We start from the raw sequence: 17858 nt of genomic DNA, 5'->3' as shown, positions 1-17858 counted from the left end.
TGTCCAGGATCCCCCCTTCTGCATCTTTTCTCTTGAGAATCATGGAGTCTCTCCCTCTTTCTGCTCCAAGTCGGCTTCCTTCCTTTCACCTTGGCTGGTTCCATAGTTAAACATGGCCCCATGCTATGAAAGCATGCCTGCCTCATCCTCTTTTCTACGAAAGCTTCCTGTGTTTCTGAGTCTTCTTTAAGCTTCTGCTTTTCATTCCTATTTCTTTGTTCTGCCGCTAGGAATTGTCCACTCTCCACTTCCCCAGTACCCTACAGAAAAACTTAGTTGCGTTGGTTTCCCCGGGCTTTCAGCCAAACCGTTGTCCCAAAGTGTTTCCACCTGAACAAGCAACCAATAAAGGTCTAATGATCTACCATTGTCTCTGGTCTGTAGCTGGTTCTACAGCCCTGATAACAGATGGCTGTCTCCACATCCAGTGATGTATGCAAGGATATAATAAGTTCATAACAATTTCATAGCATCAACCAGAATTCATAAATTGTACTGTTACTTGATCTTGCAGTCTCATTCTTGGGTTAGCATAAAAACAAGTAGAATCTCTGTAATGATGACACAGGCATGAGCTCAGTAACAGCAGAATGGGTATTTATTATTGGAAGAGCAGACAGTAGGAGTTCCCCTCCTGTAGCTAGTGCTGACTCCAAAAAACACATTCACTTTTCTCCAATCCCTGGGCAGAAGCACTCCCGTACCTCACTTACTTGGTCAGGGGACCTTGCCTTTTACCTGTTGGGTTTCTGGGAACTGGGCAGGTGGAAGCCTGCCCACTGCTAACAGATCCCGCCCCCCAGTCTGAGGGGAAGATCTACAGGACCTCAGAACCCAACTGATTCCGGGGGACAACTAATAAAAGAACAGGGACAGGAGTGCGGTCAAAGGGTCATAAGAAGGGATCCTGACGGGGACACCGAGCAGAGAACCCCGGACAGCACCCACTGCTCCTCGAAGACGTGAAGGGAGCCAGTGGACACCGCCCAGAGGAACTCCGCTCGGATGTGTGAACGGACTAAGGATCGGAAACAAGCCCCACAGTCACAGGAGTCCCCATCGGCCAACCTCCTTTCCCTGGTTGCGTAGATGGCCATTTTAGCCAGGGCGAGGAGGAGGTTGACCAGGAGGTCCCAGGACTTTGTGGGGCCATGGATAGGGAATGCATAGAGAAGGAGGTGAGGGGAAAAGTGCAGCCAGAAACGCAACAGGATATCGGTGAAAAATATGGAACGCTTCACGAATATGCATGAAACACACTCTTTAGAGGCTGTCTATGGATGTGCCTTTCCAAGCCGAAATCTTAGCCAGCACAGTAACTCAGGTCCAGTACATAAACTGATTCTCCAAATCATCACAGTAAGCTATTTAAGCATGTGCCTAGCTTTACACAATCTGACTAGTATGTAAAATTAAGCATGTATGTAATTGTTTTCAGGATCAGGGCCTTCAAATGTTCTGAGATGTGGTTCAGCAATTAGCTCCCTTTACTATCTATCATACTTCTGTTTTTTAAAATGTTAATTTAATATTTTTGTAGTTTCTTAAAATATCAAGTAAACTTTTAGTCCATTGACTTTTGTCCTAATAATATATTGTAGTTTAAAAAATAATGATATTACAGAATGGATCCTAAATACAAAACCATCCCATTATGAAAGAATAAGCTATTAAAAAGTACCTGTCATGGTATCATAAAGTAGTACACTAATCAAATATATTTTTTCACGTGTCAATTAAATGTTTCATAGTGCTATATTAGTTGACAAAACAAAATTAAAATTTTTGCCAAAATTGCAAAGCCGAGCTTCTCAATGACTGCACTCATAAAATACTCATGCAATATGCCAGCTTTCTTTGTACAGTATGGATAACATAGTATGGCTACATCAAGTGTTTACAAATCGTGAATCAGGCTCCACAAAATCATGAGTTTAAAAAAAAAATTGTGCTCTTTTTATTTGCCTTCTGGTTTTCAAGCCTTAACATTTCATTTTTTTTCAAGGTTTTCTCTGTAACCATGATGATTAGAACCCTTTAAAAAAATGAAAACTAAGATTCTCATGTAATCATGTCTCCAGGAGTTGGGGCTTTAGGAAAAACACCAAATATTGTTAAACTTGTGATAAAAATTGTGAGAGCTGGCAACAATGTGCTGCTTATGCCTGCAATTACCTGATACAGGTACAGAAATCTGGGGATCTGCAAGTGCAGTTGGTGTGTGTGTATTAGAGGGATCCAGTTATTTTAACTGGCGTGTACAGTCCTGTTATAAAATGCAACTAGCCCATGCCCATTTTTGCAGAACCCATTGAACCCAGGGGCTATTTTTTCAATATGATGCAACGGATATGGGAAAATTATTTTCACTAGCCACCTGAGAGTTTTTTCTTAGGGCATGTGCATGTGCAAATTGTTGTTATTGTTATTTTGCAGGACTCAATGGGGCACATGAGTATTTGTCGAGTTTCAGTTACTTTTTCTGTGGTTTGCCAAGCCATAGTCAGTTTAACAAAATATATGAGGAAATAATTAAATTCAACATCTGCAATACATGGCTCATGGACTTTGAAACAAATAATTGAAATCGCTTTTTTTGTGTATTCATAAGCTAGAAAGGAATTTCTTGAAATTGAAAGCAAAAAAAAACCACCTTCTGGAGAATGCGGGCATCGATCCCGCTACCTCTCGCATGCTAAGCGAGCGCTCTACCATTTGAGCTAATTCCCCAGCCCTCAACGTAACTCTTCAGTCATTCAGACATACGCAGCCCTCTCATCGCGAGACCTACTCCTTCCGCGCTCATTCCAGGAGCGGCAAGTTGTTGTCAGGCAGTTTCGCTACCTCCCTTCTCTGCTGTGGGCGTGTTTTTCTCCGTTGGCCAATGGAAGGGGTGATGGGCGAAACTAGTTTTGTGTTTGCGGTCCTCGGCTTTCATCCCGCCCTCTGTATGCCCCCATTGGTCTCAAACCGGTCTGAGTCTTTTACCAGCTGATTGGTCTAACCCGGTTTATTTTTAAACTGTGCTCGCGGCTATGATTGGGTAAAAAACACGCCTGTCACCGTGACGTTAAGTTGTTGCTAAGGCGTGAAGGTGGGAAATCAGAGGGGCCCACCCGGATGCCCTGATTGGCCTTCAGCAACTGGTTCAGCCCGCCCTCAATTGCCATATAGTCCACTGGCGCTGTCGTTCATAAGTTATTGGCGTCCAAAAGAAAGCCAATGGGAGGCGGAATTTATGCTATTGTCCAATGGGCGTGTGCTGGGTGGGGACTTGGGCGTGTCAGGCAAGTGTGATTGGCAGGCGAGGAGGGGGAGCGAAGGAGAGCTCATAGGGTCTGATATGTCCGCCATCTTGAAGTGTCGGTGATGGTGGCGAGCGCTCGCTTTCCCGTCTGAGCCGAGGCAGACCGGGACCCGAGACGGGGAGACGCGCTCGCCGAGGTAGGGAGGTCCGGGGGGCTCCGGCCTGAGTCAACTGCCGCCGGGGGTTTTTCCCTCTCCCTGACGCTCTGCCTCAATGCACGGGCCCGGTGAGCGCTCTCCTCCCCCCGCCCTGCGCAGGGGCTATGGGGGGGTGCGTCTTCCTGTTCCCCGGAGTCTGCGGGCTGGTCTTTGAGGCCTCCTCCCGCAATTGGGGGCCGTTTCCCGCTCCTCTCCCCGGTTTGCGCCCGAGATGGGGGGCGGCCTTGTTTGCTCGCTCCCCGCCCCAGGCTGCGGCCTGGCTGAGTTGTTTGGCTTCCTGTAGAATAGGGCTGTGTCGACCCCCTCCCCCCCCAAGTTATCCCTTGCCGCCTCCCCCGCCCCCCCCGTCACTCAGCGTGGGGTGGGGGCGTCCTAGGGTACCTTTTCCTTTGGGTCCTCATATGCCCCGCTGGAGGAGCACTGACTTTATCCCCACATGGCTGCATGTGCGAACCCCCCGCGCACCTGCTTCCCAGCGATACTCAGCGGGAGGTACTGAATCACTGGGAGCCTGGTGTTACTTTTACCGCCTGTTGCCTCAGTTAAAGGGATCCAGCTGTGTTCTCTCTGCTTGTCTTCTCACTACAGCTCTTCTCTCAAATTACTAGTTTGAACTGAGCGTGTTAGTTTGAATTGCGGTCTTTCTGCGAACACCTGAACAACCTTTGAGCTTTGTCTCGAGGAAGGTGCATGAAGGTCTGTCTCCACAGCATAAGCCCAGCTCCTTGAGTCTGTCTGTGTCCCAAGCCTGCGGACGCATGTGTTCTGAGTTGCACAGATCAGGTGTGGATTTCATCTCTGGGTCAGGGATAGCTGCATGAGATAGATGTTGAAGTTGGGTAAATTATAACAGTTTTACGTCTTTTGGGGCATCATATAGGATTTTAACATCCATTTTCCTTAGTACAAATGGCAAGACTTTATTATTCAACTAGCAGAATCCCTGAGTAATGCTGTTTTTCAATGAACCCGTAAACGTTCTTTTAAACCTCTCAAAATAAGAAACTTTTGATTTCTTATTGTCTTGGTTCTTAGTAATTGTTGGGAAATTAGATGAATTATCAGAAGGATGCTCTCCGGTTAAAATTTTCTTTCTAAAAGCATTCAGCAAAAGCAGCAGCACCACCAGAAACTTATGCGCCTTACATTGAAACTTGGGGTATGTCTACATCTACAATTTTGCAGCGCTGGTTGTTACAGCTGTATTAGTACAGCTGTATAGGGCCAGCGCTGCAGAGTGGCCACACTTACAGCAACCAGCGCTGCAAGTGGTGTTAGATGTGGCCACACTGCAGCGCTGTTGGGTGGCTTCAAGGGGGGTTCGGGGAACGCGAGAGCAAACCGCGGGGAAGGAGACCTGCTTGCACGGGGGTTCGGGGAATGCGAGAGCACACCGCGGGGAAGGAGACCTGCTTGCAGGGGGGTTCGGGGAACGCGAGAGCACACCGCGGGGAAGGAGACCTGCTTGCAGGGGGGTTCGGGGAACGCGAGAGCAAACCGCGGGGAAGGAGACCTGCTTGCAGGGGGGTTCGGGGAACGCGAGAGCAAACCACGGGGAAGGAGACCTGCTTCCCCGCGGTTTGCTCTCGCGTTCCCCGAACCCCCCTGCAAACCACGGGGAAGGAGACCCGCTTGGGGGAGGATTCGGAGAACACCAGAGCAAACCGCGGGGAAGGAGACCTGCTTGATTACCAGAGAGGTATCCTCAGGTATGCTGGGAGACCTGCTTGATTACCAGAGAGGTATCCTCAGGTATGCTGGGATACCTGCTTATTCCACGGAGGTCAAGAAAAGCGCTGGTAAGTGTCTACACTTGATTACCAGCGCTGGATCCTCTACACCCGAGACAAAACGGGAGTACGGCCAGCGCTGCAAACAGGGAGTTGCAGCGCTGGTGATGCCCTGCAGATGTGTACACTTCCTAAGTTGCAGCGCTGTAACCCCCTCACCAGCCCTGCAACTTTGTGATGTAGACAAGCCCTTGGTTTCCTCTTTGCTGTTATGCTCCTCAGTTTGGACAGTGAAAACAGACTAATTATTGGTCTTGTTCATACTTAATTTTGCTCTTTGTGTTTTAAATTAGTGCCTCAGTGGTTCATGTGCTCATTCTTAAAATCATAGTAACATTTTGGCTAGTTCTAACTTAAAAAAAAACCAAAACCCTTGGGTTTTTAGTTCTCTTACAAAAAGTGAATTTTAGGCTGAATATGACTGTTTCCCTTTTAATTCTGACCTTTTCTTTATTGCCCCAGAATGCGTTCTAAGTAGAAAAGTGAATTGGAGTGCCAAGACTGTCCCATGATGATCCTGGAGATCAGTATAGATGGGTATAAAATGAAAGAAATAAACGTTTTCAAAATACCTGATATTTTGGTGGTGAATTGGAACTGTTTGGTATATGTAACCAGTGAAAGCTGTTATAGAGCACTTAGCTCTCATCTGAGTAGATGTTAACTGGGTAGAGGAAACATGCCTTGACTCTTGGACGTTACCGAAATGTTTCTGGATGCCATTAGTTTAAAAATCAGAGGTTGAAACCTTTAACTGTGTTACTAATGTGTTGAATCTTGAGTGGAAGGAATTCTGATTGTTCTTTACTATTTATGCTCTTTATTTACTTGTAGTTTTTATTAATGAAAAATTAGTTTCACTTTCAAGTTCTCTGCTGTGTTTGAATTGCAAACTTTGCATGAGTACTTGTTTCTACTGGAATGTTAAAGCTAGGGGCTGGTCCACACTACGGGGGGGAAATCGATCTTAGATACGCAACTTCAGGTACGTGAATAACGTAGCTGAAGTCGAATATCTAAGATCGGATTACTCACCCGTCCACGCCGCGCGGGATCGATGTTCGCGGCTCTCCCTGTCGATTCCGGAACTCTGTTGGGGTTGATGGAGTTCCGGAATCGATATAAGCGCGCTCGGGGATCGATATATCGCGTCTAGATGAGACGCAATATATCGATCCCCGAGCAATCGATTTTAACCCGCCGATACGGCGGGCAGTCTGGACATAGCCTAGGGAAAGCTCTCTAGCATTCTTCCCTAAAGGTATCAATTGATATTTTTTTCATTAAAACATACTTTATAATGTATGTGTGTGCATGATGATTTGGCTGTACATAATTTATTTTCCACTGAATAAGACTTGGATTAGAGCTGCAGTTCTAAAACTGGAGGGAATCTTAAAATTGTTCATTGGTGTATAATTCTTTACTCATAAATGCCAGATCCTTCAATACATAGTGTCCAGAATAACTTTACGAGGGCTCTGCTCAGGCACAGTAGGCCACCTGCGTGTTACGCATTGTAGGTTTAGGGTGTAAATCACAAACATGGCTTTAGAAATTCAAGGAAAAATAAGGAATCTCTTTAAACTAGTGATTTCTTTTTAGAAACTGTAAGGCTCCTTGTAAGTTCATTTTGCCAAAAAAAAAAAATTTGTATATGAAATAACAGGGTGGACATGATTAAATCACAAGTCAGGAAGACTCGATTTAATCATGGATTTCTACATAAGTGCATTCTTGTTGATTGTTACAACCTTAATATATATTCTTCACAACTCAGAGGTAGATGTAGGTTTCATTTTTAGAAGGTTCACACTATACATTTTTAAAGTGATTTATTTTAAAAACTTTTCAGATTAGTTTTACATCTATATCAGAAAATGAATTATTGTTTGGTTCTCTCATTTACCAAAAGTAATTGAAGCAGATAGTCTCCTCCTAATACAGCATGGCCAGAAAATCCTCCAAATATTAATGATTAACCTGTTGAATTGGAGATATTTATGAAGTCATTGGGAGGTGAACTATCACCAGACAGACATTTAAATTGTTTTAGTTAACTAAAACAACATTATGTATTCTGGGTTTTTTTCTTCAACAGCAAACATCTAATATTTTAACAAAACAAGCATATGAATTTTTAAATTTAGTTAAACATTCAAGTGTTTTTTTAAAATCAGGTTTGTTTTTGTTTAACTATTTTAGTGAAAAATAATTTTAATATTAAAAAAAAATAATTAAATCGACTGTGTCAGCCAGATCAACATGAGAAACTTAAAATATTGGCTTCTGCAGCTAACTCAGTCCTCTTCACCTTCATTTTCCTGTTTGTTCGTAATCTGGAAAGGAAAAACAAGCTTTCCTGCTTTTTCAGGTCCCAAACGATTTCTCAATTTGGAATGAATTAGTCCAAAGGGGAAAAAATATTCTTCCTACACGCACGGAAGAAGCTACTGCTGTTTAAAAGTGAAATAATCACTTCAGCAGTCTCTGAATCCAAGTGCTTAAGTGATTTCCACCAGTTCACTGGGGTGACCTTCTTTAAAACATCATCAGCAAACATACATTTCTTGAATGGTTCTTATTCCCAAATTGGTTCTCTTACGGCCTGCTGCCATTATAGGTTTTTCCTTCTAGTGAGAGAATGGTATATTAGATCTCAGATCAATGAAGGCTACCCTCAGAGACGTCAAGACTTCTGGAATATGTTGCTCAAAGAGTTTCACTTTTGTTTCTACTCCCTGTCCCTCTCTTCTCACATTTATCTCCAGAGTTCTTCTCCTTCTCCAGATCTATTCCGCCCCAACAATCTCCTATTCATTGAACTTTTTGAAACTTTGCACTTTAAGGGCTTGTCTACATCACAAAGTTGCAGGGCTGGTGAGGGGGTTACAGCGCTGCAACTTAGGAGGTGTACACATCTGCAGGGCATCACCAGCGCTGCAACTCCCTGTTTGCAGCGCTGGCCGTACTCCCGTTTTGTCTCGGGTGTAGAGGATCCAGCGCTGGTAATCAAGTGTAGACACTTACCAGCGCTTTTCTTGACCTCCGTGGAATAAGCAGGTATCCCAGCATACCTGAGGAAGCCTCTGGTAATCAAGCAGGTCTCCTTCCCCGGTTTGCTCTCGCGTTCCACGAACCCCCGAGCAAGCAGGTCTCCTTCCCTGGTTTGCTCTCGCGTTCCCCGAATCCCTGAGCAAGCAGGTCTCCTTCCCTGCGGTTTGCTCTCGCGTTCTCCGAACCCCCGAGCAAGCAGGTCTCCTTCCCTGCGGTTTGCAGGGGGGGTTCGGGGAACGCGAGAGCAAACCGCGGGGAAGCTGGTCTCCTTCCCCGGTTTGCTCTCGCGTTCCCCGAACACCCGTGCAAGCAGGTCTCCTTCCCTGCGGTTTGCTCTCGCGTTCCCCGAATCCCCGAGCAAGCAGGTCTCCTTCCCTGCGGTTTGCAGGGGTGTTTAGGGAACGCGAGAGCAAACTGCGGGGAAGCTGGTCTCCTTCCCCGGTTTGCTCTCGCGTTCCCCGAACCCCCCTTGAAACCGCCCAACAGCGCTGCAGTGTGGCCACATCTAACACCACTTGCAGCGCTGGTTGCTGTAAGTGTGGCCACTCTGCAGCGCTGGCCCTATACAGCTGTACTAATACAGCTGTAACAACCAGCGCTGCAAAATTGTAGATGTAGACATACCCTTAGAGAGAGGTAAGGGATTGACTCTGTGTACACAAATTTGCAGAGGGACAATAGGATTTGAGTCTGTTATTTCTCACTTCTATATATTATTTATTTGAACACTTTTTTGCTGTTAACATGCATGTTATCTCTGGAGTCACAAATCCATAGTTTGAGAACTGCAAAACTAAGCATCTCTGATGGTATCTTCTAGACAAGGGGTAGGCAACCTATGGCATGCGTGCTGAAGGTGGCACGCAAGCTGATTTTCAGTGGCACTCTCACTGCCTGGGTCCTGGCCACTGGTCCAGGGGGCTCTGCATTTTAATTTTATTTTAAATGAAGTTTTTAAAACATTTTAAAAACTTTATTTGCTTTACGTACAACAGTAGTTTAGTTATATATTATAAACTTATACAAAGAGACTTTCGAAAAACGTTAAAATGTGTTACTGGCACACACAACCTTTAAATTTGAGGTTGCTGACCCCTATTCTAGACTGAGCACAGAGTCCCATTTGGTAGATAGAAAGATTAACCTAAATCTATACAGAAGCTCCTGGAACCCCATAAGATTGAGTCTCTAATCCATGAACTGTTGGAACTCGTTTACAAAACTTTTCTTAGACATTACATGAATATATTGTCTCATATGATAGAATTAGAATTTATAATCCCCATTCCATGATGAGACATTATAACTCAAAGATAGTTTTAATTAAGATATATCTTTAGATAGCTTTTTTCCTCACAAAGCATCTTATCAAAAAAATTGATTTAAATAAGAGATCAGATTTTTTTTTTTTTAAAAGTAATTGTTTTTTACCTACCCTATGAAATAATGACTCTTGTGCTACCAGGGTGGTTAAAGTCATTTTTTCCTGTAGTACTACAGTAAAACTTTATTTCAGCTAAAAATGACAGTCACTGTAGAGTTTAGGTTACAGAGATATTTAATCTACAGGAAAGCATCCAGTTAAGCTAAAACATGTGAGATCAGGAATTTGGTGAAAGAGCTTTTTAGTCTTAAATGCTAATGTATTTAGGAAGACTAGTTAGAACTGAGCATGCATAATGTATTGTAGGCTATCATTCATAAATTCAGTGCAAGACAAATTGAACACTTGGCGGATTATTTTCTGAAGTGTAACTAGACATGTTAATTTTTTTTTTTTTTTTTTTTTTGAGAACTGAGAACATTATCTCAAAACTGTGCAGCGCTTAAAATGACCTCCAAAGGAGAAAAACAGCTTGTAGAGGCCTGGGCTCATTCAGAACATTTTCATCTTATTTTATACTAAAAATGATGCTTTTTTGGAAGGCTGTGTGGTGACTAGAGAAGGACTCAAATAACATCTCAAAACACTGAAACCTAAGCAACTGAAAAGAGAAGGGATTGTACCTTTAGTGTAACCATTTAAAATGCTTTGGTCATTAAAGTCAGACGTGGTAAACCAAATTAATGCTTTGGCAAGATGATTTCTTTGTTAAAGGTTCAACATTTTTTACCTCTTCAATTAAATTGAGAGCTCACAATATACAATGAGTAACTGGCTCAAACTCGACCTGTAAAACATTGAATGTTAATCATAAGTGGGAAATGCTTTGAAGAACTATCTGGGTCACTCTTTCCCTAATTGAATCTGCCCTCTTTCATCAAAGTGGTGAAAAGCATTGGGGCCCTGTTTAACTCTGCAGTTAACCTAGAGTATTGGGTAGCATCGGTTCTGAAAAACATCATCTAACTCCATCTTTCCAGGAAGCTTTACTAGTCTTCCTAGATGAGGATTGAGCCATATGCAAATTGAATCCACTCTGTATCTGGAAGGGAAGGTGGAAACAATAAAAGCAGCAGTATGCAGGAGCCCATCGCTGTAATTGGATGAGCTTCCTTAATGTATCCCATGTGACCTGTTTGCTCCACTTGCTACTAATCTGCTTCTGATCTTTAAGGCCATCAGTAGATCAGGATCCAGGTCCATCAGTAGTTCTATCTTCATCTGCGATTCTCTCCTCTCCTCTTTTCCCCCACCCCTTTTCCCCCACCCCCTAGATTAGTTTCTCCTCTGGAACAATGTGATTTGCAAAACCTAAGATAAAGTGTATGAAAGCCAGAGATAAATTGTTCTTGAATGTTAGGCTGTGGAGGTGAGACTTATATAGTCAGACCACTGTAAGGGCATGATAGAAAGCTTTGTCAGAAGGGATGGTTTTTCCACAATCACAAGATTAGTAGGGGAAAGGAACAAAGGAAACCCCACTTGTAACCCAAACAGAACCTCCTTTAGCAAGGGATGGAGATAACCGAAGATTCTTGAAATCACTCAATTTTGCTTGATATTCCTGTTATTTCTAATGTGAGAGAACCGTTCAGACCGCTCTACAGCAAAAAGAACCTTAAAGTATACAAGCACAATTTTTAAGTGCTCTGCAGATCATATTTAAAATAGAAAAATTTGTTGCAGATATGAATGTCCTCTCTGCCCCTGCCAGGAAAGCCATAGGGTACTTAGGTAGGTTCAGGCTTTTACTATCGTGGTCCAGAACAGAACTCCTGGAGGAATAAAGTTGCAATGGGCTGGGAAGTTTGCTGTGAGAGCAGGGCAATGAAGTAGAATGTATTGGTGAGCATGTTGTTCTACTGTCTTGGTTGTTGATTAGGGGAGGAGGGGGAGGGCTGGTCTCCGTCCATGGCAGTTTGCCTTTTAACTCTGGTGTATTTCATGTTGGATTGAAGAAATTCTAGGTTCTCATAAATTAACAGGTCTTGTTGCCTTGCTTTCTAGTATATTTCTAAAAGCACATTCAAAATTGATAGGCTTCTGCTGTGACTTGAAAGCAGATTTGAAAATATACCTGTCGTCTGGAAGGATGAGTTCCTAACCAGTCAGCCTCCCTGTCTCTCGTTAAGTTGCCTTCCCATCTGTTCCTCAGTCTTTTCCCTGCCTCTTCCTTTTAAATGCAAAAACTAATGCTGTGAGTGCTGTCTGAATTGCGCTGTTGCACACTGGTGATAGGAGGGAGAGGTTTACTCAGTGGAAGGGAACACAGCTTTTACTGTATCTATCTGGCACTTTACCAGCCAGAAAGCTCTAAAACTGGCATTTCTCATCTTCAGTAGGGTTGCCATAGTTCCATTTTTGACTGGAACACCTGGTCAAAAAGGGACCCTGGTGGCTCTGGTCAGCGCTACTGACTAGGCCATTAAAAGTCCAGTTGGCATGGGATCAGCAGGCTCCCTACCTGGCTTCACGTGGCTCCCTGGAAGCGGTGACGTGTCCCTGATGCTCCTAGGCAGAGGAACAGCCACAGTTGCTCTGTGTGCTGCCACTGTGCCAAGCTCTGGCTCCGCAGCTAACATTGGCTGGAAACCATGGCCAATAGGAGCTGTGGGGGCAGTGCCTGTGGGCGGAGACACTGCACAGACGCCTGACAGCACTTCTGCCTAGAAGCAGAAGGGACATGTTGCTGTTTGTGGGCAGCTGCCTGAGGTGAGCACCCCCTGGATCTAGCACCCTGAAGGCCCTCCTGTGCCATCTCCTGCCCCCAAACTCCCTCCCATAGCCCGTGCACCACACCCCATCCTGCATCTCCGCCCCAAGCCTCCTTCCGCACCCAAACTACCTCCTTTTAAGTTAACCATAATTTTCAACTTACTAGCACCCCCCATTCCCCCAGTATGCAGGATAACAAAGCTTTTACCTGGGAAATATGGGGATGAAACTGGACAAAACTAAGGAGTTGCGGTGCAATCTGTTGGCAAAATGGCAGTGCTATTTTGAGTACATTCAGAGGTACCAAAATGCAGACAAGTCAGCACCAAGGAGACTGAAATTCTTCATCTGAGGGCAGTTCAGTACTAGAAAACTATTGTTAAACAGTTATTTAGGAGAGAGAAACAATCCTCATTGATTTAATTACAATTTTTCTAGACCAGGGATCTCAAACTCAAATCAGCACGAGGGCCGCATGAGGACTAGTACATTGGCCCAAGGGCCGCATCACTGAAACCTTTTCATACAACGATACAAAAATATAGTCAAAAATGAAAAAAAGAATATGTAATATGCTATTAAAAGTCAATGTATTACCTTTTTTTTAACTGTAATGCAAAGAGGGGTTTAAATAAAATATAAACACCTGTAACTATTTTTTGTGTGGTCGGTAACGCTGATGATGATCTACATTAACAGTCTATCAACATAGCTGTAATGGCAAGAACTTTTTAAAATAACTATTCGTACAAAATACGTTGCCACTTTTAACAAACATTCTTCCCAGCTACTCACAGCAAAGAATCATACATGCTGAACTTCGTATTTCAGACTGCTCGTCTAGTCCATGAGGCCCCACCCTTTCCCTGCCCCAGTTCCAACCTCTTCTTCAAATCCCTGCTCCAGCCCTGCCTCTTCTCCGCCTCCCCTGAGCGCACTGTGTCCCTGCTCCTCCTTCTCCCTCCCCCCCGGAAAGTCCTAAGTGCCACCAAACAGCTGTTTAGTGTTGGGAAGTGCTAGGAGGTTAGTGGAGGAGCGGGGTGCGGCATGCTCGGGGGTGGGAGGAAGGGGCGTGAGGGGGAAGGGAACCTAGGCTGCTGGTGGAGTTGGCGCCTATGGCTGGCCGCATGTGGCCTGCAGGCTGCGTGTTTGAGACCTTTAGAGTTAAAAAATGTAAATTGGCAAAGTGACTGTAATCTACGAAAACTTAAAGGGTGTTAGCACTAAAGAATGAGAAGACTTATTTAAGATGGTCCAAGGGGAAATAAAACAGACTAAGATGTAATGAAAATATATCCTAATGGCAGGAAGAATTTGCTAATAGTAAGGTTTACTGAAGTGGGGATTAGTCTCCAAAGAAAGTATTGGAAACACTGCTGCTTGAGTCAATTAAAATTAGACTTTCCAGAGCACTTGGACAGTATCTAAAACAATCATGTATTAGCCGGAAGATGTAATAGCTGACCTAATGATCTTTGATTTGTCATGATTCTGATTTTATGGACAGTGGTACTCTGCATGACCGCGGTGCAGTGGTGTTTGTTGTGACTGCTGTAAGTTTCTTTTGTTGTGACCAAGAATATTCTGAAATAGTTAATTGTTTTTTGAAGAACAAGCAGTTATTGAGTTTGGGGTAGTAAAAGTGATGATAGTAAGAACCAATTGGCTATCTGCTGTGGAAAAACCTATTGGGTTGAAGGACTGGACTTCTGTAACACTCTCAGCTTAATAAAGGTAAGTGTCCTGAGACAGTCTTGTAGGACCTGGATATCTTGTCTCATATCAGAATATAGCAATTTATGTGCTGTTAGGCTTCAGAACCTTTACCTTTTCCTACATTTGCTCTGTTTGAGTTAGTAACTCTGTATATTCAGAGAAGTCTCTAGATCCATCCTTCCTCCTTTTTGTAGGGTACTAATACAGTATCCCATCTCTGGTCTTCGCATACTGCTTTTTCAGCCATGTGTAAAACATCCATGAGGTAACAAAACTCCAGAGGTATGAAGGAGCAAGTTTCCTTTGAGTTCAGTTGAATTTCCTGCATAGAGTTTGGCGTAAACTTTCATTATTCCTAAAAAGTTGGATACAGATCTATACAGATGGATACTTTGCAACTTATGAATTAGTACTAGATCAGTTGTTCCATTTTTGAACACCTTGGGGCTGACCTGGAGCATTTAAAGTTTTATTAGTCCTTATGAAACTTGTGATTGTGTTGCAATTTGAATTTCAAAATGAAAGGCCTGTTTTTTTCTTTAAATATATTAGGTGGGTAGATTTTAAATAAAAAATTGAAATCCCCCTCTCCCCCCATTGTGGCTTGAATCAGCAACCAGGAAGCATTAATTTAAATTTATTTTAATCTTGTTTTGCAATAGGACTTTTTAGTTTTCTTTGGTAACCATTGAAACTTGTTGATTTGCATCTAAATACAGCCTTTACTGTTAAATTGGTACTTTATATTAACCAGGAGGATACACTGTATACACACTAGAGCAATTCTATATAGCTCAACATACATTTATTTGGATTCTTAATCTTCACATTATGTTAGCACATGGTGAAATACACATTTCTTATTTACTAAATTTTTGACTTGTCACACTGCATTTGGATGGAAACTGGAATTCAACTGAAAATGCCCAAACAGCATGTTCAAACTTTTAGTTAAATAAAACTACCTTAATTTTATATATTATGTATCCAGCATATTTAACTGACATATTAAATTAAAAGTATTATCTGCAGTTAGAGCATTGAACTGATTATTTCTAGTAACTGCATCCTTCAAGATTTTAGAACTAGTAGACCTTTTTCTGTCACCATTTTTATTCATAGATTGGAACAGGAAAGCATTCCTGCATTTTCAACTTTGAATGAACTAGTCACTGAACTGAATCACTGAATAAACAAATGAAGAATATATTCTCTCTCTACCTGCGGAAGATGTTACTGCTGTGAAAAGTTGGATTAGCGCTTCAAAAAACTCTGGTTCCAGGTGCTTAGTCAGTGACTTCCATTGGTTTAGGGCTTGGCTTTCTTTACAACTTAAGCAGTATATATGTACTCAACATGTACTGTTTTTAAATATTTTTCATTTTAATTTAATTTAAATTACTTTAATAGCTTATAGTAATCTTATGCCTTAATATAGGTTATAATAATTTTATATTTAGGTTTATTTTTAAAAACATTGAATTTAAATAATTTTTTAAAAATACTTATTTCAGGGTGGATAAAAATTATGTTGCATACAATTGGGTTTTAAAAAACAACTTAATAGGAACACCTTTCTCCCACCTATAACAAAATGAGTCACATTGCACCTTATGAATCTACAGAAGGGGTTGGGGGAGAATACAGTACCTTCCAATCCCAAGTAAATAATGCATGTTACACATCTGAAGAGACTGTTGATCTTAAGTCACTGTACCAGTATCAGCTGGCCAAATGTCACTATACCAGTATAAGACAATTATCGTAAAAATAGCACAACTTCCCCTAGCGTGTTGTCCCAGTATAAAAGTTCTTATACCACTGTAGTTTTCCCATAGGGGAAGAGGAATAAGCTATACTAGTATTAAAGCACCTTTATAGTGGTATAACCTGGTCTACACTGGGGGCTGTACTGATACAACTATTTTAGTTAGGGGTATGCTTTTTTTAACCAAAATATTTATAACAGTATCAAAACTGTATGTGATAAGGCCTTAGTTAAATCGCTGCATTGCAGTTTTAAATCTTATGGTCTAAGGAGGATCTCTTCAATATTCTTATGCATTTCTCAGCTTTATTAGGTTTCTCATTGCTGTCCTGCTTTAAAATTTAATTGTCCAGTTAACTTGGAATCCTTGTCTTGGACTATAATTCACTTGTATTAATGGCTTGACAAACTTGTTGGATATATCTACATGCATTCAGAAGCAAATGCCTCAGAAAAATAGTAGGTATTTAATGGAAAGAGTATATAACAAATGCCAAGATTCGTCAATGTTCAACTTATTATCTCTAAAATAATCAGGCAACATGGACATATCTGGGACATGTTAAAATAAAGCCAGACCTTCTGCTGTGGCAGGCATCCCATTGGGCAGCTGTAAGAATATGTCAAAGAAGCTGACCAAAAGAATCTCTTCATTGACAAACCTAAGCTCCATGAGTTTTCGCTTTAACATTGAAGTTGTGCAAAGAGCAGCCTAGGATAGATAGGGATGGCACAGACTTGTTTTTGCCCTAAGAAACACTATATAGTGTGGGAAGGGTTCAGATTAGGGTACATTTCTAACCCAAGAGCACATACTAGATTCCTGCTGAATTTGGGAGCATCCATCTAGGTGAGAAGACAGCATGCCTCCTCCAGCTGCTAGAATTGTCTGCAGGCATGCATGCACGTGTGCTGGGCTTCTCACTGTGGTGCTATGTTTGTACTCTACAGAGGAGCTCCTGTCTTTCAGGTTAGCTTTAGTTAGTGCATGTCAGAAATTGGAGTCCTGTCAGTCTCTGTGAAGTGACAGATCTTCTATTGATTCTTTCCTTCTGCAGCTGCTTTTTTGTATCATCCTCTCCTGAAGTTCCTTCCTGGCTGCTGGGAGGGGAGCTCCCTTTACTTCCTGTAATCTTTCTCCAAAAAATGACTGAATTATCAGTGTCTATCGCTGCTTCCTATGGGAAGCGGCAGCAAAAATCGTACTAATTCTAGGTAGTCTCACTCTACAGTCAGCTTCATTCTTGCTGTCAGCCATAGCAAGCAGTTTCATGATTGTCCTTCACCATATGTAGAGCGTGAAGTGTTAGGGGGTCCTGATCTTGGTTGGTGCCTCAGGGAGCTGCTGCATTAAATAAGAACTATCTAGTAAGCTAACTGCTGGTGGTCAAGATTTATCTTCTTCTGAATAAAAGAAGGTGGTCAAGAAACTTGGCATGAGAATAAATGCAAATGCATGTGTTTCCTGAACCATGGTATAAAACTATTCTTAAGCTGTACTTTTGCTTGGCTCAGCCTATACCGGTTACTTCATTGTTTCCATCGTAACTAATGTATTTCGAGGTGGGAAACAGAGGAAGAAGCAAAAAACAAAATTTAACTGAGGATTATGAGGGGTACTATATAAAGCCACTGCCTTTCTGGGAGAGCTGCATTAACTGGTTTGGCGCTACCATTTTAGTAGGGTCATTAAACTCATGGCAGTAATAGTAATATTTAGCGCTTAGGTTTTCTTCAGGGTCTCTCAAATGTCAACTAAGTAAAACTTTACAGCTTCCCCTGCCATCTGGAGCCCTTCCTGTCTCCTTATGAGAATTCTTTGAGTGAGGAAGGCAGTTTATCCCAGACTGTAAAAGCTGCATTGTTGCAAGTATAGTGCTTTGACTGTCCATGCAGGAATAAGACAAAATTCTAGAGTCTTTATTTATATACCTACATCTTCTTGTCTTGTAACATCAGTGCC

General features: G+C 42.5%; 1 protein-coding gene and 1 non-coding gene across 7 annotated transcripts in view; one reads left to right on the top strand and one right to left on the bottom strand.

Annotated features, from left to right (window-relative positions):
* Positions 1 to 2657: 2657 nt before the first annotated feature.
* Positions 2658 to 2730, bottom strand: TRNAA-AGC (transfer RNA alanine (anticodon AGC)). The gene has a single exon. It is a non-coding gene; the product is annotated as a tRNA-Ala (tRNA).
* Positions 2731 to 3310: 580 nt separating this feature from the next.
* LOC127051025 (serine/threonine-protein phosphatase 6 regulatory subunit 3) overlaps positions 3311 to 17858 on the top strand; it is a 196870-nt gene continuing 182322 nt past the window's right edge. For 3 of the 6 annotated variants that reach the window (XM_050952822.1, XM_050952820.1, XM_050952824.1), the window contains exon 1: positions 3312 to 3444. The gene's annotated coding sequence lies outside the window, so the exon portion shown is untranslated. Of the gene's footprint in view, positions 3445 to 17858 lie in introns of all 6 variants that reach the window. The other 3 variants (XM_050952825.1, XM_050952823.1, XM_050952819.1) reach the window with 2 other exon arrangements.

The sequence above is a fragment of the Gopherus flavomarginatus genome, chromosome 5, assembly GCF_025201925.1.
Source record: "Gopherus flavomarginatus isolate rGopFla2 chromosome 5, rGopFla2.mat.asm, whole genome shotgun sequence".
NCBI classification, from domain to species: Eukaryota; Metazoa; Chordata; order Testudines; family Testudinidae; genus Gopherus; species Gopherus flavomarginatus.
The sequence above is the reverse complement of the archived record's forward strand: the minus strand, read 5'-3'. Positions and strand labels throughout refer to the sequence as shown.